Source organism: Syzygium oleosum, unplaced genomic scaffold, assembly GCF_021117445.2.
Source record: "Syzygium oleosum isolate NSW1041296 unplaced genomic scaffold, Sole_v2.1 Sole_v2.01, whole genome shotgun sequence".
NCBI lineage: Eukaryota > Viridiplantae > Streptophyta > Magnoliopsida > Myrtales > Myrtaceae > Syzygium > Syzygium oleosum.
Genome location: NW_026607485.1, coordinates 5,864,080 through 5,877,276, shown reverse-complemented (window position 1 = coordinate 5,877,276; position 13,197 = coordinate 5,864,080). Strand labels below are relative to the sequence as shown.

The following is a 13,197-nucleotide window of genomic DNA, read 5'->3' as shown; positions in this document are numbered from 1 at the left end:
TTTGAAATCATGTAAATCGACCCTTGTGTGATCTCCATTGTTGCCTCCATTTTCTTGAAATGGTTATGCCTAGGTGCTTATCTGTAATAGAAGCCCTTCCATTCACCTTAAGTTACACTAGATGACTCTTTTAGGTTTAAAGATTGACAAGAAGTGCTAAGGGAGACATCTCAAACAACCGCCTTTTTGCTGGTTTCTAATGTTGCTGAGGGACTTAAAGTTTAAGAAACTTACAAAAACGAAATTATCCTCGAAAGGAAATTTGACAGAATAAGTAATGTTGATGAAGGGATCAAGACAATTAAAGATATGCTTTTTAATAAAGGAGTTCTCATCGTTTTTTATTATGTTGACCAGAAGAATCATTTGAATGCACTCATGGGTAACATCTGTGATATTCAGGCATTACTGAATTCTTCAATGCTGAATATCAAGCGCTGAAGGAGCTCGAAATTCTTAGTGCTTTTTGTTTGTCATTGAATGTCAGTGCATTTTGTTGATCGAAGGCACTGCCATCCTTAATGTGAGTTGATCGGGTTGAAATACTTCGTAGAAAGGGATGACATGTGTGAGGCCTCTGATTGTTTCAACTTGAAGAGGTTCAAATGATGCAATGTCTGGCATTGCTTAGAAGATTCAGCCATTTCTTGAAAAATTTAGAAGACATGCTCAGCAAAGGAGTTCATTTTCCAATAAGAAGTGCGTGTGGTACTTGAAAGGTCCTACATCCACAGCCAAGTCTGTTGTTAAGGAAGATTTGAAACTTAAACAAATTTCTTATTGTCCTCTGTCATTCCAAGAGATATTTATTGTAGTCTTTCCTGGGATCGTTATCTATTATACATAAATTACAATCACACTTTGGCAAGTTGACTTGAAATCTATTGTTGTAGGCATAGTTATTACTAGCTGTTTTTGCAACCGTTTTCTACCTTTAAGATGGACGCTGTAAACTGCTCATGAATGGGACCATGGTTTTTTTGGATCTATTTCATGAGTTTGATTTGGTTTAGATATATTACTTTTTGACGGTTTTGGTTGGCTAATTGAGTTACCAGTAAAAGACAAGTCAAATTGATGCTAGTGTTACTGCATTCAAGTGCACTACTTTTTGTCAATTTACACGTGGGTCATTTATGTGAGATCCTTGGAACTTGCTGGTTTGTACTTTAAATTTGAACCTCATAACCATGCCTTGTAAAACTTAACTTTGCTATACCTTAAACAATGAAGGATATAGTCAATCGTGTAGGTTTTAATCCGTGATAAAAGCTCTTTCATTCACTTTTCGGGTACCTAGGTATGGAGCTTTAGGTTTCACATTGGTAAGGAGAATCGCCAAATGACAAAAGAGACCTATATGGCAGCCTGAGCTCTTCTCTTGGTAATAAGTAAGAAAACTTACGGGTTCTTACTGTAAAGGTAAGCTGGGGCTAGCGCAGGTAACTCGTAGATTTGACGACAGTGTATCTTTCCCAACGTTTTAGTGCTGTACTTTGGCTTTTACAGTATTGTACGAACTACAGCTTATCACATAGTGTCAAGGACTTAAATGGTCTCTTGCTCAATGTGCTTTGAATGGTCACAATAAGCACTTTATGCTTCGAAATGATGAAGGAATTTCAATTTTCCGGTTTCCGCTAATGTTAATTCCGGAATATCAGAAATAGAAGGTAAATGCTTACAGCTTTCGTTCGTTCCAAAGGCCGATCAAATCACTCTTACATGTCTAAACCAAGATGATATAAATTGCTTACCTCCTAAAAGTTGAAATTCAACAAAGGTTGCCAATTGAAATGACGCAAACTTCAGATAAGATCATTTTTTTCCAAGGTTGCTTGATTTAATTGTCCTGCCAGGGAACAGTCGAAGTACTTGGTTGTGCCGAGAAATCTTTTATGTGCCAGTAAGCCAGTAGTAGAAGGTAAGGTCACTGATTGAAAAGTATTCTCCCTAGACAGTCTTTGTTTCACCTTATAAAACTGGTTAATCTCCAAACCATGCAAGTCTAACAGTTTCAAAATTCACAAGCTTTTGCCAATTTTGTGAAGTTCAACACGAGTTCAACCCCCAAAAAAAGAAAAAAAAAGAAAGGAAATAAAAAAGCGGCGTGATTCAGCTATGGATAGCTCAGCTCAGCATCCACACGTCCTTATTAGGTTTTATCGAGTCTGGTAAAAAATGCCACAGGCCCAAGATTAGATTGACAGGTAAAATTGCGAGCGCATTCATTCAATAGGTATCACAGAATTGTATTTACAAGGATGATACATTCAACTTCATGCTATTTACATTCCACGTGAATTTCGGTAGAGATCCTATGCATCTTGTGATGGACATGGAAACAGATTGATGAAATGCATTACGTGAACAAACTTCATCCAGAGCTACCTAATGATCTTCACGAAATTAGGTGCTGACTTAGGAGCATTTTACGTTAAGTTACTCTTGGCATCGGAGTCTCAACGCAGCCTCAATGCAGAAGAAGAAGGATTCCTGGAAAGCATAAGGTTTCCTTAGTCTTCGCTTCCGTGTCACTCCCCAATTCCCAACGGGCACGCGACATCCACCACTGGTCGATTTATGCGACATCCCAAGAATGTCGCCGACCTCAAATCGCCATCAGAGATTTACAACCAGAGCGGATACTAACAATTAATCCCTAACAAATACAACTGGGGAGAATAGGGAGAATATACATATATTCGATTCCATTCGGAGACTTATAAAATATTCACAATTACAACCTTCATTTACAAAAGCACACCTTACTATCCACCTCCGATAACAAAAAGGACTAGATGACCTGGTATCCTAACTTCCAAAAATGGTACGCCTCAAAAGCTCTGATTAGACCCCTGCACTAACCCCTACAGCCCTTACTCGGCGTCCACTCTGACTCACTGTCCTCGGCATCACCACCTGAATCCTCCTCAGCTGTCTGATCACCCGATGGTTCCGAGTCGGCCTCAATATGTTCATGGTTCAGGCGGGGGCTCTGAAATGTTTGGTTGAAATAACCGTGAGAACACTTCGCAGTAAGTTCACCTCTAAACTCCACCTAGGCTATCACGTACCTCCAGACAATCACCCAAACACAACTTTCGCACACATGCCATTATCACATAGCAGGCACATCAACACAATTGCAAGCATGCACAATTTTTATGTCATGCACTCATTCCGTTCTCATCATGTCTCATCCACATTCCTCGCCAGTGACCCGCGTACACGTACACGCCTCAGGTACACTGCGACCTCTTTCCACAACACTTTCAGGCCCGCGTAAACGTACACGCCTCAGGCCATGTTTCTTGCCCGCGTAAACGTACACGCCTCAGGCTCAACATCTACCACCTACTGCGCAACCCGCGTAGAAGTTCACGCCTCAGGCTGGCAGTCTTCCGGTATTACCAGGCATCGTCCCGCGTAAACGTACACGCCTCAGGACGGCACAATTTTCCACAATCACACGTCATGCCACATTTCTTTCTCACACAGGCACATGCTCAACATGTATTTACCAAACACAACTGGCCAATCACACGTGGCCCGCGCACGTATCAATTACACACAACCCATGCTCACTCAGCATTTGACATGACCAATAATAATAATTAAAATAATCTAGCCCACACGTGCACCCAACAAACATAATTAACTCAACCAATTGCACAATCACACATTTAATTTCACCACCACGATCTAATTATTTCCAAACGCACATAAAATACAGAAATCATTATTTTTCTCCCACCAAACGATGTCAAATCGATTCCGGTCCTTCACGGGACTTTTTCACCATAAATTCTCGGTTCTAAAAATCCAAGTTGCGTCCCAATCGGCCCATCACGGCCCCATGAACAGTAAATCACAGCCACTGTTATTCTCTAATTTCCAATAAAAATTGCCCGAATTAAATCCTAAGGCCCGCCACAAAATTTCCACTCCCAATTCATGCCATTCCGCACCTAACTTTATACAGATTTCGCCCAAAAATCGCCCGTCGATACCCGAAGTCCTAAGTTGGGTTTAGAGCGCGACTTACCCGCGTTCTAGACTATCGCGGCTAGAACGGAAAGCGGCGGCACTTAATCGGGAACGGCGGCGACGACGTACAGCTCCCGGCGGGCGGCGATCGGCTTGGGTGGCGACGGCGCGGCTTGGGCGGTGGCCGATGGGGCTCACGGCCAAAGGAGGACCGAAAGGGAGAGAGAAAGAACGGCGGGATGGGGGTGGCGTGAGGGGTGCGAGACGGCGGGGCGGTGGCGCGGTGAGGCACGGCGGCGATCCAAGCGGCGGCGCGGCGATGATCGGCAAAGAGAGAGAGGGAGAGAGTGAATGTGTCCACGGTGGGGGCTTCACGGCAAAAAGGGGGAAATTTCACGATGGGGAAGGAGGAAGAAGAGAGAGAGGAGAGAGAGAAAGGGGGTCAAGGCTAATTATCCAATTTTGACCATTTTTTTGGTAATTTACCAAAATACCCCTATCTAATCTTTTTAATCTGACGGCCGAGATTCGATCCAATCTAAAAATCAATGGTTAGAATTGAATATTACTTAAAAATATCCAAGGGTAATTATGCCTTTTCCAACTTTGGGCCTAAGATGACCAAAATGCCCTTGTCCAACAAAACTAATCCTTTATTAACTCTTAGGGGCATTTTGGTCACTTTCTCCGTTTCTCGTCGAAATCGAGTTTTTCTGAAGGATTCGGGCGCAACAAAAATTGCACGTTACAACCGCAACGTCGTCCTAACGTCCCGTTGTGACTTCCAAATTTTCCGGTGTCCGATTTAGGCTAAATTAAATAATTAAATTCTATTAAACGTAACTCGAGCGTTTCTCAAACTAACGGGTGTCTTGTTGGGGAAATTCGCATATTCGACTCGTGACTGATAATATATCGAGTCACGTGCAAGTCCGTTCGGTTCGTAACAATTTCGGTTGTCATTAAAATCGCGAGGATCAATCGCTAGATCCGTGGGGTAGGATCGTTCGATATAGGTTCAGGATAATTCATCAAATCATTTCGTGGTCCGACGGAATCACCCGCAATCCACTACTATGACAGTGGCGAACTGATCCTTGGCTACCCTTAGATCGGCCAACAGTGGCTCAAAATATCACCTCGGCGATTTCATGAGCGAAATTAAATTCACGATCGAATTTTCTAACAGTTGTACGAATTTAATTCCCTAATCAGCCTTTCCCCAATGGTTAGTATCCCAGGAATGATCAGTTCTGGGCGAGAACTAACTGCGAGTACATTCATAAAACTCAGTATTTTATAAATCTCAAATGGACTATTTTTCAGGATGTCACATTCCGTATTCCTTCAATCGTGGGTCCATGACGATTTTGCACGATTCCCAGGTCTCCGCCATTAATTCTACACCATAGTAGAGTAAATGGTCCGCAAGGCTGTTACCAGTTACCAATCCGCAGAAACAAACTCTGATAAGTCATCCGTAAATATTTCCGGTAATAAAGGACTGGCATTCTCTAGAATAAGCTGATTTGTCACATGACCTATTACACCTAGCATGATAAATCCACAAAATAATTGCTTGTAACAGGTACCTACGACTGAAACTACCTCCTTACCTGCTGCAAATTGGATCTTCTCCAGAGCCATCACAAACTTTCTCGACCTAATAAACCAGACTACCAAATCCTATATTATACAGCCATACCTACAAAAAAAGAAGGATTCCAATTACATGCGAACACTCACATAAAAAAGAGTAAGATTATCACCAGACAAGCAGGTGGAATCAAATTATTTTCACATTATCTCACATCAATATGTTTATCCGTGACTGTCATTGAGCTAGTTGCCAATATTATAGGCATTAGTAGACATGCATAATTTAAATGATTAATACCTTATAATTGCACAGAGCTTAAGACTAGGTCATCAGCCATCATAGAGAGAGAGAGAGTGAGTAATACACATTATTACGCGTCTTAAATTTGGAATTGGTACGAGAAACTCATGCTAGCTTTATAGGAATGAGATGACTTCCTTAAATATTGTTAGAAAGGTCATGAGTACTGCAAACTGCCCTGCTTTGTTAAGAAGATAAAACAAACAAAACAGTTAAAATTTATACGCTGAAAAAAATGAGAGTACGAACATTGTTGGAAAATATAAGACTTCTCCGGTTAGACAGGTTGAAATAAATGCAAAGCAAATGTCAAACACAGTCAGCGACAATTCCCCATAATTTATCTGATATTCTGTCAAGATCAAAGTCATACCACCCTAGGTAAGTGATGGTAAGTCTATTGTGGGAACCGAGAATAGTACGGATGCAAATGAGGCACAATATATGTCCATTAGTTATATGTATAGTATTTGGCATGCTGTAGTAAGAAACAAACATTGCATTGCCAATACGAGGTTGTCCAAATGTCAAAACCTGGACAATCTGTTCTTCATGATTTACCTGGAAATTAAGTGTCCTTGGTTATATAAGTAAATCCTCCGCATGTCAAATGTAAGAGGAATAATGCCAAAGTTTGTCACGCCCCGAACCCCAACGAGCTCGCGACATCCCCTACTCCGGTCGAAATGATGCGACGTCCCAGGAACGTCGCCGACCCAACCCAAACATCAGAGCCACATGCGAAAGCGAATAACAAAACCCCGGACAAATAATGACGACAACGGGGTAGAACAACAGAACAATTCAGCAACCACATATTCATACAACACCAAATATACAAACATCATATTACAGACGTAAATACAGACTTTCATCCTCAGTCACCGTTTAAACAAAAGTTCAGGGGTTTGGTTATCTTAACTTCACTATCGGATAACCCAAGTTATACAACCCCTAAAACACCCTAGGGAAAAACCTAAGGGTCGCCCTCTTCCATTCTGCTTCGGAATTTCTGGCTTGAATCTCTGGAACTCACCTGCAGCTCCACTGGGCACCAACAGCAGCTCCCCGGACTTCCAAAAAGAAAAGGCGCACTTCCCGGGTTTAGGGCCGGGGGTCTGAAAGTGGCGGTTATACAACCGTGAGACGAATCTCAATAAGTGTACAACCCCAAACCCCACGTAGGCACTCACGTACCGCCAGACGAAAACACACAACGATCGGCCAAACTAACAATCACATGCGACCCTACCTGGAATCCATCACACACGTTCCTGCACGTTAGACAATAACACAGCCAACACATCACAGCAAGAAATCACAGACGCGCGCGTGCCTTAATTATAAGACAGAAATCACTTGGGCACGTCCCATACCGTGCCTAGCAGTTTCTACCCCATAATTAAGCATCACATCACGCGATACAAACACACTCGCACGCTACTCACACCATGCGTCACTTTCCACAATCCTCTCGCTTGTCTTGCCAAATCCCACTCATTTTCAACCTTTCCACCACTACCGCGCCCGCGTAAAACGCATCAGGCCAACGGTCTTCTGACCTCGTCAGGCATCGTCACCCCGTCGGGCCGGGCATCGTCACCTCGTCAGGGACGGCATCGTCCCGCGTAAACGTACACGCCTCAGGACGGAATCCTACACACACTTTCCTTCTACCGCGCCCGCGTAAAACGCATCAGGCCAACGGTCTTCTGACCACGTCAGGCATCGACACCTCGTCAGGCCGGGCATCGTCACCTCGTCAGGGACGGCATCGTCCCGCGTAACGTACACGCCTCAGGACGGACCTTTCCAACTAAACCACATTTCCATATCCTCGTTCCACTCAAACCACACTTACGCACGACCAGTACTCGCACGGCCAAACACAATTCCACATTGCATGCACATTTCACAATTCACATACACTTTGCAAATATAAATTCTCACCACGCTAGCACACCACACAATCATACACATATAACACGCGATCCCGAAGCACTATCACACGTTCTTGGCACGCGAACATATTGCGCAATCGCACTGCCTCACCATCACACCTCACGGCCACACACGTGACATATACAACCACACGTACACAACCCGAAACACAATCCCAAATCAGCCAACTACCACAAATCGCACAATCACGCACAAAATTCCATTCAAGGCACAATCCCAATAATTAATCGCACAAATTAATCCCGATCAAACCTCAACATCACAGCCCTAATCCGAGCTCCCTAAACCTAAAAATTCTTCGCCTAATCAGTCCGCAACCACAAAATAATCAGTCACTCAAATCAGTCCCGAACAGCCCCTAAAACAGTCACAAAATCGCCTAAACCGGGTCCTAAACGAGTCTAGAAATACCCAAGCTCCTAGGTAGTTTTTGGGGGAGACACTTACCCAAAAAAAGGCGAGACAGAACGGGGCTGGAACGGGCCGGGACAGCGGCAGCAACGGGAGCGGCGTCGCGGCGACGTACGGACGGCGTGAACAGTACTTTCGTATGGACACCGTACGGACAGGGGCTGGGACGGTGGCCGGCGAGGTGCCGGTGACAGCCGCGGCGTCCGTACGGTCCGACGTGAACAGTGATCCGTACGGACGATGAATGCGAACCGTACGGACACCGTACGGACGGTGGGGGCGGCGACGTATGGACGTCTTTGGATGGCCGGGTGTTGACGGACCGGTGATCGGAGCCAAATGAAGCTCCGGCGGCATCTGTTTACTGAACGGGAAGAGAGAAAAAGAGAGAAAGGGCCGCCTCGGATCGAAACCGGGCCGTGGTGGCCGAATGTATGAGAGGAGGTCCAGGGGTGCTGTGGCGACTACGGGCGTGGGCGGCCAAATGCTGGCCGGGTACGTGTTGGCGTGAATGCACTTAAAATGCGTAAACGTGCAAAACGAATGAAACAGGAAAAGAAGAGGAAATCAGAGGGAAATGGCCGAATGGTCTGCTGGAGAGAGAGAGGGTCTGGTCAAATGGGTCAAAGATGGTGTGAGTGGAATCCATGTGTCTCAATCTAGGCCAATTGGACAATTTTGCCCTTGATCCAATGGATATCTTTCATTCTCATCTAATAATTTAGGGTTAAAATGGTCCTTTGTCCCTAACCAAGGGCTGACCAGACCTGAATTAAGTTAACTCACCTTGGTTAGAACCCCAAAAACTTTCTAAATTCGGAATTGTCCAAAAATGGCCTAGGGGCATTTTCGTAATTTTCCGATCCCGAACCGAAATTTCAATTTTCGCACATACGCGTTCCATATGTGCGTGGCCAACATAATATGGCGTCGGAATCGCGAAATTCATCGCGCAAGCCCTCGAAAATCCACGTCAAAGTCTCGGGAATAAAATAATATTATTTTTTCAATTTTTGTCGAAATTCCAATTTTTGGCCAAAACGACTCCTGGTATGCGTGGCCACCCCAAAATGACACTAGCCTCAAAAAATAACCTCAAACGACTTCAAAATCGCCATTGGTGACCAGAGGGGCAAAATCGTCATTTTCCGGATCTCGGACCGAAATCCATTTTTTTGCAGAAATGGGTGGCCCCAAGGTTGGTCAAGCCAAAAACGTCATCGGCCGCTCAAAATTGTCACTTTCAAAATTCTCGATTCCCAGGCCCGAATTCCAAGAAATGTACGGACAGGGGCTGGGACGGTGGCCGGCGAGGTGCCGGTGACAGCCGCGGCGTCCGTACGGTCCGACGTGAACAGTGATCTGTACGGACAATGAACAGTAACCGTACGGACACTGTACGGACGGTGCTGGGCGGCGACGTATGGACGTGCTGGATGGCTGGGTGTTGACGGAACGTGATCGGAGCTCCGGCGAAGCTCCGCGTGATCTTGTTCTGAACGGGAAGAGAGAAAAAGAGAGAGAGAGGGCATTACGGTGAAAACCGGCGCATGGTGGCCGAACAGGTGAGAGGGGAGGTCCGGGGGTCTTGTGGCGACGGGCGGTGGGCGGCCCAGCTGGCTACGGGCAGTGCGTTCCGGCGTGAACGAATGCCTCGAAAATGCGAAACGTGCAAAACGTAACGTAAACGAGAAAAGAAGAGGAAATGCGTGAGGGAAATGGCCGAATGGTCTGCTGGAGTGAGAGAGGGTCTGGTCAAATGGGTCAAAGATGGTGTGAGTGGAATCCATGTGTCTCAATCTAGGCCAATTGGACAATTTTGCCCTTGATCCAATGGCTATCTTTCATTCTCATCTAATAATTTAGGGTTAAAATGGTCCTTTGTCCCTAACCAAGGGCTGACCAGACCTGAATTAAGTTAACTCACCTTGGTTAGAACCCCAAAAACTTTCTAAATTCGGAATTGTCCAAAAATGGCCTAGGGGCATTTTCGTAATTTTCCGATCCCGAACCGAAATTTCAATTTTCGCACATACGCGTTCCATATGTGCGTGGCCAACATAATATGGCGTCGGAATCGCGAAATTCATCGCGCAAGCCCTCGAAAATCCATGTCAAAGTCTCGGGAATAAAATAATATTATTTTTCCAATTTTTGTCGAAATTCCAATTTTTGGCCAAAACGACTCCTGGCATGCGTGGCCACCCCAAAATGACACTAGCCTCGAAAAATAGCCTCAAACGACTTCAAAATCGCCATTGGTGACCAGAGGGGCAAAATCGTCATTTTCCGGGTCCCGGACCGAAATCCATTTTTTTGCAGAAATGGGTGGCCCCAAGGTTGGCCAAGCCAAAAACGTCATCGGCCGCTCAAAATTGTCACTTTCAAAATTCTCGATTCCCGGGCCCGAATTCCAAGAAATGACTAAAATTGAACAATCGCGACTTTAGCTTATCTCTGGCTAACGGGTGGCTCATTGGGATTATGCGCTCTCGACCCGTGACCGACACTAAGTCAAATCACATTTAAGTTTACTCCACCCGAGACGACCTCGATTGTCATATAATTGCAAGGGTATGTCACTAGTTCCCTTCGGACACGATCAATCAAGTAGACCGGCCTCAGTTGGCTCAAAACATTCCCTCGTCAATCCATATGGTCGAAGATTGAACCCAGATCGAGTTCTTTGGTCGTGCGAACTCAATCCCGTAACAGCCCTACCCCTAAGGTTAGCATCCCGAGAATGCGCATTTCCGGGTGAGATCTCACTATAAGTGCATTGATCAAATTCATTTCCTAAATCCCGGGAAAAGGATCGAAAATTCAGACTGTTACAAAGTTAACATGCATACCTATGTTCTTGAGTATCTTTGAAAGCTATAACCGCAGCATTAAGGCAATATATGCCCACAGGTAATATATATTGATTAGAAATAAGGACAAAAAATTAGATGAAATTCAAACATAGAGGCATCACAAGCATCGCAAATTGGTAGGCCACTGCGGCATGAATTACATACCTATAAGCAGTGCTGGACGTCAACTATCAGATCAATGACTTAGAACCCTTGCTTTCAAATCCAAAGGCATTAATAACCAGTCAGAAGCTAATAAGAGAAGGCAGCATATGCCCACAAAATCCCATCTCAAGAATTGGCCATTTAGTACTGAGGACCTATTCTTTACGCAACCTTAGCAACAATGTCATAATAAAACGTAGTCGAATTACCTTGGTCTTTCCATCACAACTAGGACATGTCCAACAAAAAAGTGCTGTCAAATCTGACATGTAAACCTGCAAAATAAAAAGCTTTGCACCTTGTTACAATGTTATTGTATTGAAATGGTGAAACCTGAAGGGTAATAACAAGAAGCTCTATGTAAATGGGAGAAAGTTTAAAAAGAACACTTACTACAGATGCATACTCCACCACTATCATCACAAGAGTGTGATTGTAAACAGCTTTATGAGCCTTGGACCTCACTCAAAGTTCTGCATTTAACAGTTGAGAAAATTTCAGATTGAAAATGCAGTCACAAGTTCATTCAATTACAAGCAATGAAGCAAGTTTCTTATGTCTCTAGCAAGCTATTTCAACAAATCAAGTGAGAGGAACAATTTAAGGAAACATCAACTCAAAACAATATTTCGATATATTTCTACCGTCCTTCATGAACTTAAAGAAATATATATGTTCAATGCAATGTGATGAAAGGGGAATAAGTAAACAACAAAAGGCTCCTCTTTCCCAAAAGCTATTCCACTATAACTTTCAAGCTACAGTCCATCACTCAACTGGAGAAAAGCTGACTAGCTGACAGTCAATCACTGTGAGATACTCAACAAATTTTATCCCCAAAGAAGAAACAGCAGGATGAAATTTGTACCGAACAAATATAAGGAAATTCAATCAATCCGACCATATTCTAGTAGTAGCATCGATCCAAACTCGGTAGTCCAATAGCTTAACAAAACCAACCAAATGCAACACAACACTGTCAGTCATATGCCTCGAAAACAACCAAATCTACACCAGAGGGATCATTCAGCTATAGGTTGGCCCGCATTCAATCAGGCACTACAGCTCTGCGACACAGTCAACGATTCCCCGACCCTGAAATACCTAAATCCGCCAAATTCACAATACAAATCTCACTTTCCAAGCTCAAAACCGACGTACCCAATTCTAGAGCCTCCGAATTAAGTCAAGAGGATCACAGCAGTAAACTGGTACATGAACACGGAATGCGATTACCTCTCGCCCCACTTGCGGCAATCGAGCATGTCAGAACAACCATCGCCCTCAACCACCACCCGTTCCACTCCATATTCTACAATAGGAACGGATCGATCAGCGTCATCGAGAAAACGAAACCGCGCCACAAAGAAATCGAATCTCTGTAACGTCTCACATGAGCAAACAATTACACGAAATCGGACGCCGCGAATCGCGCAGTGAGATAGAGAGATGGATCGCGATCGTCCGTATTCCTCGAATTGAACCTCGATTCCGGTCTCTCAGGTTGGTGGATTTTATGAAGATTCTCGCGACGGGATGGCGATTGAAAGCTACGGCAACTCAGGGCAAAGGGGAGGAGAGGATGATGAGTATACGACATTTCCTTATTTGCCCTCGGGATCTTCTTCCGTTGTTGGCGGGCAGATTCGGTGATTTCGCCGTTTGCGTGAGGGCACTGAAGGAAGTTCCTCTAGAAATTCAAATTTGGGGTTCTATCTTCTCTCTGTTGCAGCTTCCCTTTGATGTCTCCACATTAGCACTTCGACTCATCTTAGTCGAATTTTTTTTTTTTTTTATTTGTCCTACTCTAATTCTTATTCCACTCTTAAACTTTTACTCTGTCTCTTTGTAAAGTACGGGAATCTAGAAATAGAATCTCACACCTGAAACTAAACGTCCCCACCACTAGTTCCT

The 13,197-nt window shown here is 44.3% G+C and overlaps 2 protein-coding genes and 1 long non-coding RNA gene across 3 annotated transcripts in view; 2 read left to right on the top strand and 1 right to left on the bottom strand.

Moving 5' to 3' along the window:
• Window positions 1–1,245, top strand: part of LOC115661784 (disease resistance protein RPV1-like) — a 40,372-nt gene extending 39,127 nt beyond the window's left edge. Inside the window, exon 7 of the mRNA XM_056317032.1 lies at window positions 554–1,245. The gene's annotated coding sequence lies outside the window, so the exon portion shown is untranslated. The remainder of the gene's footprint in view (window positions 1–553) is intronic.
• LOC115682848 (disease resistance protein L6-like) overlaps window positions 1–13,197 on the top strand; it is a 53,908-nt gene that overhangs the window by 6,579 nt on the left and 34,132 nt on the right. The window lies entirely within an intron of this gene.
• LOC130139638 (uncharacterized) lies at window positions 11,341–12,866 on the bottom strand. The gene is made up of 3 exons (XR_008817741.1): window positions 12,520–12,866; window positions 11,677–11,756; window positions 11,341–11,558 (listed from the first exon to the last, which is right to left on the bottom strand). It is a non-coding gene; the product is annotated as an uncharacterized LOC130139638 (long non-coding RNA).